At 42.8% G+C, this 12,901-nt stretch overlaps 1 protein-coding gene and 1 pseudogene across 2 annotated transcripts in view; one reads left to right on the top strand and one right to left on the bottom strand.

Moving 5' to 3' along the window:
* The window catches only part of LOC309567912 (uncharacterized protein), a gene marked incomplete at its 3' end in the record, with an annotated part of 262,103 nt that overhangs the window by 39,728 nt on the left and 209,474 nt on the right, over nucleotides 1-12,901 (bottom strand). The window lies entirely within an intron of this gene.
* On the top strand, nucleotides 3,844-5,229 carry LOC309568803 (annotated as a pseudogene). The gene is made up of 3 exons: nucleotides 3,844-4,108; nucleotides 4,283-4,390; nucleotides 4,837-5,229. The product of its transcript is annotated as an uncharacterized misc_RNA (transcript).

Below are 12,901 nucleotides of genomic sequence, written 5' to 3' on the forward strand. Positions count from 1 at the left end.
TATATCACACGTACACAACCACACTAGGCCCCAATTACTATTGTTTGTACCCCTAAAAGGCTAGGAGTAGGGGGAGTATGGAACAGGCAGCACCCTCAAACCTTCAGAAGTATGAGATGAACCCCAACAACTTGGAAAGGTGGATCTCTCTCACACGTACCAACACAGACTATCCCCCAATTTAACTGATCCCCAAAGGTTTTTGATTAAATAGCGGAATAGAAAATATGATCCAAAAAAAGTGTATGTATATCACACGTACACAACCACACTAGGCCCCAATTACTATTGTTTGTACCCCTAAAAGGCTAGATGAGGAGTAGGGGGAGTATGGAACAGGCAGCACCCTCAAATCTTCAGAAGTATGAGATTGTGTTCACTGTACCCCACAAAGATTGAGTTCACTGCACCCCACAATGATTGTGTTCACTGCACCCCACAAAGATTGTGTTCACTGCACCTCACAAAGATTGTGTTCACTGTACCCCCCAAAGATTGTGTTCACTGCACCCCACAAAGATTCTGTTCACTGTACCCCACAAAGATTGTGTTCACTGCACCCTAAAAGGATGTTGTTCACTGCACCCCACAAAGATTGTGTTCACTGCACCCTAAAAGGATGTTGTTCACTGCACCCCAAAAAGATTGTGTTCACTGTACCCCCCCAAAGATTGTGTTCACTGCACCCCACAAAGATTGTGTTCACTGCACCCCAAAAAGATTGTGTTCACTGTACCCCCCAAAGATTGTGTTCACTGCACCCCAAAAAGATTGTGTTCACTGTACCCCCCAAAGATTGTGTTCACTGCACCCCACAAAGATTCTGTTCACTGTACCCCACAAAGATTGTGTTCACTGCACCCCAAAAAGATTGTGTTCACTGTACCCCCCCAAAGATTGTGTTCACTGCACCCCACAAAGATTCTGTTCACTGCACCCCACAAAGGATTTTGTTCACTGCACCCCAAAAAGATTGTGTTCACTGCACCCCAAAAAGGATTTTGATCACTGCACCCCAAAAAGGATGTTGTTCACTGCACCCCAAAAATGATTTTGTTCACTCCACCCCAAAAAGATTGTGTTCACTGCACCCCACAAAGATTGTGTTCACTGCACCCCAAAAAGATTGTGTTCACTGTACCCCCCAAAGATTGTGTTCACTGCACCCCACAAAGATTCTGTTCACTGTACCCCACAAAGATTGTGTTCACTGCACCCCAAAAAGATTGTGTTCACTGCACCCCAAAAAGGATGTTGTTCACTGCACCCCAAAAAGGATGTTGTTCACTCCACCCCAAAAAGATTGTGTTCACTGCACCCCACAAAGATTGTGTTCACTGCACCCCAAAAAGATTGTGTTCACTGCACCCCAAAAATGATTTTGTTCACTGCACCCCAAAAAGGATTTTGTTCACTGCACCCCAAAAAGGATGTTGTTCACTCCACCCCAAAAAGATTGTGTTCACTGCACCCCAAAAAGATTGTGTTCACTGCACCCCACAAAGGATTTTGTTCACTGCACCCCAAAAAGATTGTGTTCACTGCACCCCAAAAAGGATGTTGTTCACTGCACCCCAAAAAGGATTTTGTTCACTGCACCCCAAAAAGATTGTGTTCACTGCACCCCACAAAGGATTTTGTTCACTGCACCCCACAAAGATTGTGTTCACTGCACACCAAAAAGGATTGTGTTCACTGCACCCCAAAAAGATTTTGTTCACTGCACCCCAAAAAGATTGTGTTCACTGCAGCCCAAAAAGATTGTGTTCACTGCAGCCCAAAAAGATTGTGTTCACTGCAGCCCAAAAAGATTGTGTTCACTGCAGCTCACACACAGAAAAATGGATGTGGATCACTGACACCTGCCTATCTCCAATCCCACACCACACAGCAATATCGATTGTAGTTTGTAGAACACAGTTTCCCTAAAATTCAGCAGACTCTGTCCCTAACAGGATTGAGAAGAGATCGTAGATCAGGATTGAGTGCAGATTCACCCCACCCCCCACACAGCAATATCGATTGTAGTTTGTAGAAGACACTGACCCTATAATTCAGCAGACTCTATCCCTAAAATGCCTACAACTCGCCCTGCCTAAACACTCCGACCTGTCCCTCAATTCTATCCGGACACAAATGGTTTTTTCCTGCCTATCTTTCCCTAATCAGCAGCCAGCACATTGATGTGTGCTCTGTCCCTTAGCTAAGCAGCAGAATGACGCTGCTGCGGCGGCTGCCTCGAACTTATAAAGACTTGGTCACATGCTTCAGACGGCCAATCACAGCTACTAAGACATTTGCAGGCATGGCTGGGATGGCTTAAGGCACACCAGTTAAACGATTGTTGATTGGCTGTTGAAAGCCCGCCATGAAAAGAGCGCCAAAGCATGCAAAACCCGGAAATAAAACGACCGAACACGGATTTTTACCCGAACATACAGTAAAGTGTCCGTGTCCGTGTTCGGGTAAAAAAAATCCAATTATTCGGTACGAACACGAATAATACAGTCCGTGTTCGCTCAACACTATTTAAGAGGTACCAGCCACTTGAGGAAAGTGATTCTGAAGAAGACTATGAAGATGAGGTGACGTTTACAGACAATAATGATGCTCTATATGCAATCGGTGATGATAATGATGGTGATGAGATCACTTTGCCCCCCCCACAAGAGATGTGCAGCACACACACTAAACCTGATTTCATGCACAGATTTTGACAAGTGGCTGCTGTCAAAATCTGCAACAAAGGCTGTTTATAGAAGTGCTACTGCCAAATGTACTGCCCTATGGAACAAGACTAGTCGATGTAACGTTCATGCGTTTTTGTTAGTGGATGGATTTACAGCTGCAGAATTATTACACTCAGTAGCCTTGTAGAGAATCTGTTGAACAAACATATCCAACTCTCAGGACTTCATCACCGTGTACAGCCTGTTATATACCATATATATATTAATAGATGTTAATGGAGGGATAGAATATATGAGGATATATAGATGAGAGACAGGCTATTGTATGGTGAGCACTAGAAGTAGTATAAGGAGAGTTGCAGGTGATGGTAAAGCAGATAGGTTCTGATGTCAAGTATAGTGCAGATGGTAAGAGGACACAGATGGAGTATACTTAGACAGAGTAACCTAGTGCAAGGATAGTTGAAGGTAGTCCCAAGAGCTAACAGTCTATGCAGATGATAGTGAATAGATAGATACAGATAGTCTTGGTAATTGCAGTAGATGACAGTAGGAGATTGGTTAGTAAGAATCCCCTGCGGGGTACTTATCACTTAGATAGGTTTAGGAGTAACAGTGTCCATTGGAGAGGGGTGATCCCGTAGCGAGATACGGATCACCAGCGAGGTTTCCGGCTTCAGTTCAGCAAGGGAGAATGTCAGCAGCTCCGACTTCACAGGAGTAGGTGCGGTGAACATGCGGTGAAGGTGAAAACAGCATGCCAGGGGTGATCGGGTGGCGAGACACAGGATCCGAAAACAGGTTCAGGTAGCGAGATACAGGAACGTGTCTAACTGGTATGCTGACTTCAGACAGCGGGACGCTCCAACCATGGCGGTTGAACGAGCCATGAGTGAGAGCAAACCGGCGATTGAAATAGCCGCTCATAGCGGCGCTCGGCAATGATGTCATCCGGTCTTAAAGGTATATGCGTCCCTTGTTACACAAGATGGGACGCAATTAGGAAAGGAGAAATATGGAGACAAGGGTACCAGAGATACCAGAACATTACAGTCGATCGGCTTTGGCTACTGAAACAGTTGATGAGTTGGTGTCAAAAAAGCTGCTTGTACCTTGTACAACACGATGGCATTCCGTTCTATGATGCCCTGGCTCGAATCTGTGAAATATCCATGGTAGACCTTAACACAATTTTCTCCAAATTAGGACTGACAGCGATAACAGAAAGGGAACACCAGTTTTTAAAGGAGTACTGTATTGTGATGAAGCCCCTTACAGTTGCCTTGGATATACTTCAGGGAGAAGAGAACTGTTTTCATGGTACACTCCTACCAACAATTGAGACATTAATGCTGAAGACAGAAGCCCTTAAAAGTGGCCTGCAAATACTGAGGGACCTTCCTGATGCCATAGTCACAGTAAGAACTTGAATTTAATATCTTATTATTTATTAAGTGAACATTGCTGTGGTACTCATAATAATAATAAATATAACTGCTACTAATTATGATTATTATTATAATCATAATAATAATAATATGACTGATTTGTGTTGATACATACATTTAATGTTATTATTCTTATCATTTTAGGCTATCAAAACCAGATTTGCTAATGTCCTGGGAAATTAAGAGGCTATACTTGCTGCCGTAAGTCTTCAAAAATTCAAACTTCGCTGGCTGCGGTCACAGGAGTTAAAGCGGTAGTATACCGCTTTTTGTGACTTTTAACTACAGGTAAGCCTATAATAAGGCTTACCTGTAGGTACAATTAATATATCCTAAACCTGCACGGTTTAGGAGATATTTGCACTGCATGCAGCCGCTGACGGGAGCGGCGCATGCGCTCTGAAGGTCCGGCGGAACTTCAGAGTTTCCTTGCCGGGAAGTGCCAGAAAATGACTCTCGCGCGCATGCGCAGGAGTGACGTCATCGCAGGCTCCGGCCACTCACAGCGCCGGAGCCGCCGAACCCGGAAGAGATGCCGAGGGATCATGTCAGCTCCCACAGCGGTGTCCGGGGGTCCATGTCGAGGCTTAATTCTAAGGTAAGTATTTCATAATGAGCTAGTATGTGATGCATACTAGCTCATTATGCCTTTGTCTTGCAGGGTTTTTTTTTTTTTTTAGTATACTACCGCTTTAAAGGATAAGGCTAAGGCAAGTTTGCTGGCAGACTGCCGAAGAATTGTCCTCGAAGAACCACAGCCAGGTGACAGCACATCTTCACATCACACAGATTCAGCCAAAGAGAACGATTTCTTTTCCTTTGAGGAGGATAAGGAGGAAACCTCCTCTTCAGCAGAAAACCAGGTGGCAGACTATATTAGATCTTCAGCACAAAACTTTAACTCTATGTGTGGATTTTCTCTCATCAAGAAAATGTCACTACTTTACAATGCTGCTACTCAATCTAGTGCACCTGTTGAGAGACTGTTCAGCCTGGGCAAGCTTGTCTTCCCTCCGAAGAGGAACAGACTGTCAGACAAAAGATTCGAAAAACCAGTGGTCGTATGTTACAACCACTGGTTTAGTTGTTAGAGAGGAGTATTTTAGTATAGATTAATGTATTGTTCCTTTTCATTGAGAACGAACAACATGTTAATCTACATGGAGAGTTGGTTAGTGCTCTATTTATTGTGCAGTATTATACAGATACAGATAATTGCACTAATTAAAGGCCAGATTTTCCTTTGTTTCTTATTACACAAGTTTACAGTTGTGAGTCTTAGTTTTGCACTTGAATGCAAAGTGTGGGAACATTATTTATTTTAAATATTTAATTTTGTTACTTTACTGAATATTTGAGAGCCCGTTAACACCAATACGACTTGTCAGGCGACTTGGTCAGCCTGACAAGTCGTGGTCCGTCGTGGTCCATTGACTGCTACAGGAACCGTTCCGACTTAGAAAAAGGTTCCTGTACTACTTCGGGGCGACCTCGGAGCGACTTGCATAGACATTCATTTTATGAAGTCCATGCAAGTCGTGCCGAAGTCGCGCTGCACGCGACTTCACAGGTCGCCCCCTAGTCGGATCCGACATAGTGTGAACGGGCTCTAAGAGTTGGATAGTGTTCTGTAACAGAACACTATCCAACTCTTAACTATTCAGTACAGTATCAAAACTTCTGTTTATTGTGCAGTAGGCCTAATATACAGTTACAGAGATTTGCAGTAATGGCCAGGTTTTCCTTTGTTTCTTTTTACACAATAATACAGATACAGATAATTGCACTAATTAAAGGCCAGATTTTCCTTTATTTCTTTTTACCCAAGTTTACATTTGTGTGTCTTAATTTTGCATTTGAATTTTAGGTTCAATATTTATTTTTTATATGTTTCTATGCATATTATATCAATGGCGGGCTGCAATCTATTGAGTTGGGTTCAAATAAATACCAAATGTTCTAAAGTACTGTATATAGTGTTTTTATTCTTCAATCAGCTAATATAAACATCTTTGATATTAAAGATGTTATAGAAAGTAATTGCTTTATAGAATATAAACAAAAAAGTTACACCGCATTCACACTGAAGCAGCACGACTTCAGGGGCGACCTGTGAAGTCACGTGCAGCGCGACTTCGGCGCGACTTGCACGGACTTCATAAAATAAATGTCTATGCAAGTCGCTCCAGGTCGCCCCAAAGTAGTACCGGAACCTTTTTCTAAGTCGGAGTGACTTGTGTCGCTCCTATTTGAACCGTTCCTGTACCACACAATGGACCGCGACGGTCCACGACTTGTCAGGCTGACAAGTCGCCTGACAAGTCGTATTAGTGGGAATGGACTCTCACAGTTACTTTGCTGAGTAACTAATTACTTTTTCAATGTGGTATCTGAGTTACTAACGCAATTACTTTTTGGGAGAAGTAATTTGTAACTGTAACTTATTACTTTTTTAAAGTAAGATGACCAACACTTCCCCTTAGTGACCTGAATGTAGAATAGAGCAAGGTTTTCAAGAGGCAGCTCTCTTAACTGCCCAGAATAGATAGGAAATGTGCTGTGCCTATAGGAGTTGTAATCACTCTCTGAGGTGACCCCATGTTACACCACATTGCACGGCTGTAAGGAGAAAAAAGATGCAGAACGTTTAATAGGTCTTTTAATTTATCAGTTGGTGTTGCCCATTTGGCCTCCATCTTGCTTTTATACTAGGTAATAAAGAGATACAGCAATTATTTCTATGTAAAAAAGCATGAAATCAGGATATCATGCCTCACAATATTCTAGAGCTAGAGGTATCAGATACTTTTCATTTATTTCCAATTTTCTTTAGGCCTCTTGCACACGATACTCCTGTTTGGGCATCTTGTGGCTTAAAAATGCTCAGTACAGCTTTTTGAGCTAAAATACAGCCCATTAATTGTAATGTGCCTATGCACACAGTCGCTTAACCACTTAAGCCCCGGAGGATTTGGCTGCTAAAGGACCAGGGGTTTTTTTGCGATTTTTTACTGCGTGAATTTAACGGACAATTGCGCGGTCGTGCGACGCTGTACCTAAACGAATTTGACGTCCTTTTTTTCCCACAAACAGAGCTTTCTTTTGGTGGTATTTGATCACCTGTGCGATTTTTTGATCACGCGCTATAAACAAAAAAAGAGCGTAAATTTTGCAAAAATAACACTATTTTTCACATTTTTTTATATGAAATTCCCCCAAAAAAAAAGTAAAAATCAAAATTTTTTAACATTTTTCGGCCAATTTGTTTTATGCTACCTATGTTTGGTAAAAAAAATCGCAAAAAGCGTATTTTGATTGGTTTGCGCAAAAGTTATCGCGTTTACTAACAAAGAGAAAGATTTTTGTCATTTTTGGTGTTTTTTTTTTTAACGCGTAATGGCGGCGATCTGCGATTTTTTTTTCGGTACTGCGACATTGCGGCGGACAGATCGGACCCTTGACTGACATTTTTGACACTTTTGGGGTTACCAGTGACATTACTGCAGTAATCAGTGCTATACATATGCACTGTTACTGCAAAAATGACACTGGCAGGGAAGGGGTTAACTTTATTGGACAGGGAGGGGTTAAGTGTGTCCTAGGGGCGTGCTTTCTACTGTGTAGGGACATTCCTATTGGTGTAAAAGCAAAGATCAACCGTTCTACATAGTAGAACGGTCAGATCTTTACTTTTACACAGGGAGAACTGACAGGCAGCTTGTTTACACAAGCTGCTCTGTCTTTCTCCCTTCACAGGAGCGATCGCAGTGTGACTGGCGGACATCGAGTCCGCCGGTCACACGCACTGACTTGCCTGTGAACGAGCCGCGGCGGGCGCGCGCCTCGGCGGGCGCGCGCCCGCCCGCGATAGGCTCGCAAGTCAGTGACAGGCGAGTGACGTACCGATACGTCACTCTGCCTGGCCGGGGCTGACCGCCGCAGTATATAGTCGTGCGGCGGTCGGCAACCGGTTAAACAAGCGCTGTGTATTCTTCAGTAAGAACAAAATAGAAAAATCTGCATTTTTGGTCAGTAATTTAAGCCTCAATACTCGCGAATACACGCGAATACTCTCAAATACTCGCAAATACATACAAGAAAAAAGGTCTGGAAAAAAGTAGATGCTCAAACAGGAGTATTGTGTGCAAGAGGCCAAAAGGAGATGCTCAAACAGGAGTATCGTGTGCAAGAGGCCTTACACATATGCATTACTCACATACCATTGCTAAGATAAGTTTGTGAAAGTAATTGACTAACATATCTGTTCCCAGGTACTTTAAGTCTGAACATCTGAATAATTCAGAGTCTAAAACATGCATTCATACTGTAAGGTAGAAAACGCTACAAAAAATGTTTGCTTAGCGATGCACTGACATTTTTTCCAGAAGAGGGGGTGTTGCTGATACATAACATTTTCCACCAGCTGTTTTAAAAAAAGATATCAACATTTCATAATAGTATAACCAACAAGTCTAAAGGAAAATTCCCAAATTGCAAAATTAATATATATACATTCAGACATATATGTATATATACTGTATACATCATTAAGTACCGATATAACATCCTTCTCTAGGCTGAGTGATTTTTTTTTTTTTTTTGTGAAACTGTGCAAAAAAGCAAAACTACAAGATACAAATTAAACAAAGAAAAGGGAAACTTCTGATTAGAAGAAAATACAGTTATAAAATTAAAAAATAAAATACTTAAACTATTAATTTTTGTTATTTTGCTGTAGAGAACACAACTTACAATCACCCAAATTCACTAAGAGTTAAATACCACATGAGTATTTGGTTTCAATTAACTCATGTGGTATTTAACTCTGGAACCTTTAATTCACAAAAAAGCATGTTAAATACAACAATTTTTTTTTTTTTTTTGCACTATTTAACTAATTATTATGTGCATTTGCAATTTAACGCAGATCGGCCCTCTGGCTGAAGCTGGGTATAAAACATCTAGCAGTGGTATTCCTAGTTCAGCTCAAGGCTGTTGGTAGCTAAGGAGCCGGCACACCTCAGTCTCCTAACAACCATAACTCCCCCCTGCTTTCAGAAGGGATTCACAACTGTGAACAGAGTCGACAGTAAAAACTGGGAAAAAAAAGTGTGTGTGCCCCTCCCCCAATCCATACCAAGCCCTTTCGTGTCAGATTTGGATTGGGGGAGCCATGCGCCCCCCCCCCCCCCCAAATCCATACCAGACCCTTTTCTGAGCATGTAGCCGACAGGCCAGGAAAGGGGAGGTAATAAGCATACTCCCCCCCCCCCAAACCATACCAGGCCACGTGCCCTCAACATAAGGAGGTGGTTTTGCCGGGGGGGGGGGGGGGCTGCAAAACACCTTGTCCCTATGTGGATAAGGGCAAGAGCCTCTTCCCATAACCCCACCCCACTGGATGTGGAGGTTCAGGGGGTGCGTTATTCAAATCTGGAGAACGGGGACCCCCGGTCCTGCTCCCCCCATGTAAATGAGTATGCGTAAATAAAACCACCACACAGTTTATGACAGGTCCTTTATAAAAAAAATGTTATAAATGTCCACCGATGAGCATCCATTGTCAATCATGATGAACGCCGTCTGCATGAAAAAGAAAAAATGCCATCTTCTGACACCACCACTCCATCACTTGACTCCCGCTGGCTGACACGCTGCTTAAGTAAACAAGGGGGCTGGGATCAATGATGTCATAAGAGGCGGGGGGCACTTATTGACGTCATTAACCATACACGGACACATCCATGTTTGGTCATTGATGTCACAAAGGGACAGGGCTCCCCTTGTTTACTTAAAGTGATATTAAAGCGGAGTTCCACCCACAAGTGGAACTTCTGCTTTAGGTGGTTCTAACCCCCTGACATGCCACATTTGGCATGTCATTTTTTTGGGGGGGGGAGCGGGTACCTAGTTTTGACAGGTACCCGCTCCCACTTCCGCTCGGAGCGCCGCGGCGCCCTGAGCGGAAGTTCTCCTCTCCCCTTTCCTCCCTGCAATCTTCTGGGACATGTCAGAGGTCCCAAAAGATTGCCGGCCAATCACTACGCGTAGCGCAACTCGTGCATGCGCAGTGCGTACCCGGCTGTGAAGCCGCAAACTGTCACAGCTGGGTGCCCACACCAGTGATGCCAGCGCCGCAGAGCAGAGAGGGAGAAGAGCGAGGCTTCGGGCGGCCGCATTGCTGGACCATTGGACAGGTGAGTGTGTGAGGTTGGAACTCCGCTTTAAAGGTTCTTATTTTTATTTTTTATAATTTTTTAAAAATAATAAATATGTCATAATTACCTGCTCTGTGCAGTGGTTTTGCACAGAGCAGCCCTGATCCTCTTCTTCTGGGGTCACCCGCTCACACTCCTGGCTGCTCCTCTTCTCAGAGTGCCCCCATAGAAAGCCGCTTCCCATAGGGGGACTTGTGTGGGCTCACTGAAGAGCTGCCTTGTCTGCATCCATTGATACAGACCGGGCAGCTCGGCACTGCTCCCCTTCTCCCCTCCTCATCACAGCCTTTGATGGACAGCAATGGCTCCTGCTGCTATCAGTCTGCCCAGAGAAGAGGGACAGAGCTGGGATAACCTTGGCTCTCATGGACAGCACTGGATCGTGAATGGGCTCAGGTAAGTATAAAGGAGGAAAAGGGGGGGGGGGATTCTGTGACACAGAAGATTTTTTTACCTTAATGCATAGAATGGCATAGGCTTTAGAAAAACTTTAAGCGGTGGGTGGAAGCGGCATGTCCGTTGATGGGAGCCAAACGCTCACGACAGATTTTTTTTGTGCAGGCGGCAGGTGACGTTCATTGTAATTAATGATTGATTTACATCGGGGCAGAAAAAAAAAAAAAAAACGTTTTTAATAAAGGACTTTCCAAAAACTGTGTGGAGTTATTATTCACACATTTTTTTGGTGAATGAGTAGGGGTACCCCCTAAAATAAGGCCTGGTATGGATTGGGGGGAACCGCATTCAATTTTTTTTCTTTTTTACATTCTGCTGTCAGAAGGGAATCCCCTCTGACAGCAGAGGAGTCACTAGTTGTTAAGGATGCCAGCAGGTGCCATTTCCTTAACAATTAGGTATTCACTGGTCATAAAGGATGCTGGCGGGTGCCAGCTCCTTAAGAACTAGCTAGTAATTGAATATATTCATTAAATAATGTGTGGCTTGACCATGACCTAATTAACAAATGTATATGTATGCTTTTTTTGTGCATTAACTTTTAGACGTGTTTATGCAGTATTTACTAAGTGTTCATTATTTTTCCATTACATAACACATAAACTTATAGTGAATATACATTTACATACTAGCATGTGATATTTGGATTCATCGACCAAATATCGCATGCGATATCCTTCAGAGAAATGACCCCAATGTTAGGTTTTGGCTACGTTTCGGAATAATCCTGATGAGAGTATAAGTGATTGCCATTGAACAAATGGCCATGTCCCACCCTTCTTTCTTATTACCTGATAATTGGAAGCTGAATTAAGCTTCTTATTTGAAAACAAGTTTTAATAAATAAACAGGAGAAAAAAAAGAGAAGTAGTCTTAACCACTTGCTGAACGCAATACGTATATATACGTTGCGGTTTGCAAGTCGTTTACCTGGATTATGGCTGAAAATATCAGCCATAACCCTGGTACCGATTTTTGCAGCTGGCGGCTGGCTTTCTCATTAAACCAGTCTGAGCAGCTCATGAGCCGCTGGAATGGTTTCCAAAGCGGCAGAAGGGGAATCCCCCCCCCCACCCCCTCCCGCTGCTAGCTTGTGTTTCTCTGGCTTATCGCTTCCGCCGGTTCACCCAAGAAACTATCTGGCGGTTCACCTGGCTGCTCCCATAGGCAATCAAAGAGTAAATACTCTTTGACCGACTCTATAGCATTGGAGGACCGGAGCGACGTCATGACGTCACTTAGGATCAGAGATGTATAGTAACTAGGTAGAAATACTTCACTATTGTACTTAAGTACCGAAAGGCGGTATCTGTACTTTCCTAGAGTAGAATTTTTTTCTCCTACTTCCACTTTTACTTCACTACCTTTTTTCGATGATTTCAATACTTCTACTCTGATATTTTTTATGTGCTGCATAGTTACTCGTTACTATTATAAAAATTACCACTGCCAGAACAGTAGATGGCAGGTCTCATGAAGCTCAAAACATGTGTATTAGGCTACATTCACACCTGAGCGTAGCGTTTTCGCGCATTTTTTTACCGCGATTTTACTGCGATTTTACTGCGATTTTTACCGCGATTTTCAGGCGTTTTTTGTGCAGGCGTTTTTTTATTGAATAGATACCAATGGAAAACGCCTGTAATCTGCCCAAAAAGAAGCTCATGTACTTTTTTGAGTGTTGGGCGTTTTGTAAACAGCGTCAAAACGCTCAGATGTGAACAGGGGCCATTGAAATGAATAGGATTTGTCTTGTTGGGCATTTTGAGAGCTGATCCTAGAGCAGAAAAACTCCCCAAAAACGCCCCAAAACGCCTAGATGTGAACGGAGCCTTATCAGCGCATACGAAAATAAATGCTACTGTATGTATAAATAAAAGCTGCATTTGAAATAATAAAAAACAATATGATGTTCAAACTTTTGACTTCCTTCTTTAATAACTACATAACACAGTACTTGTACTTTTATTTTCAGTACTTGAGTAGCAATTTTTTTTCAAAACTACTGGTACTTTTACTTTCAGTACTTGAGTAGCAAAATTTAAAAAAAAACTATTTGCAATACTTAAGTACAAAAAATGTTGAATAC

The sequence above is a fragment of the Pelophylax lessonae genome (assembly GCF_965119305.1).
Source record: "Pelophylax lessonae genome assembly, chromosome: 12".
NCBI classification, from domain to species: Eukaryota; Metazoa; Chordata; class Amphibia; order Anura; family Ranidae; genus Pelophylax; species Pelophylax lessonae.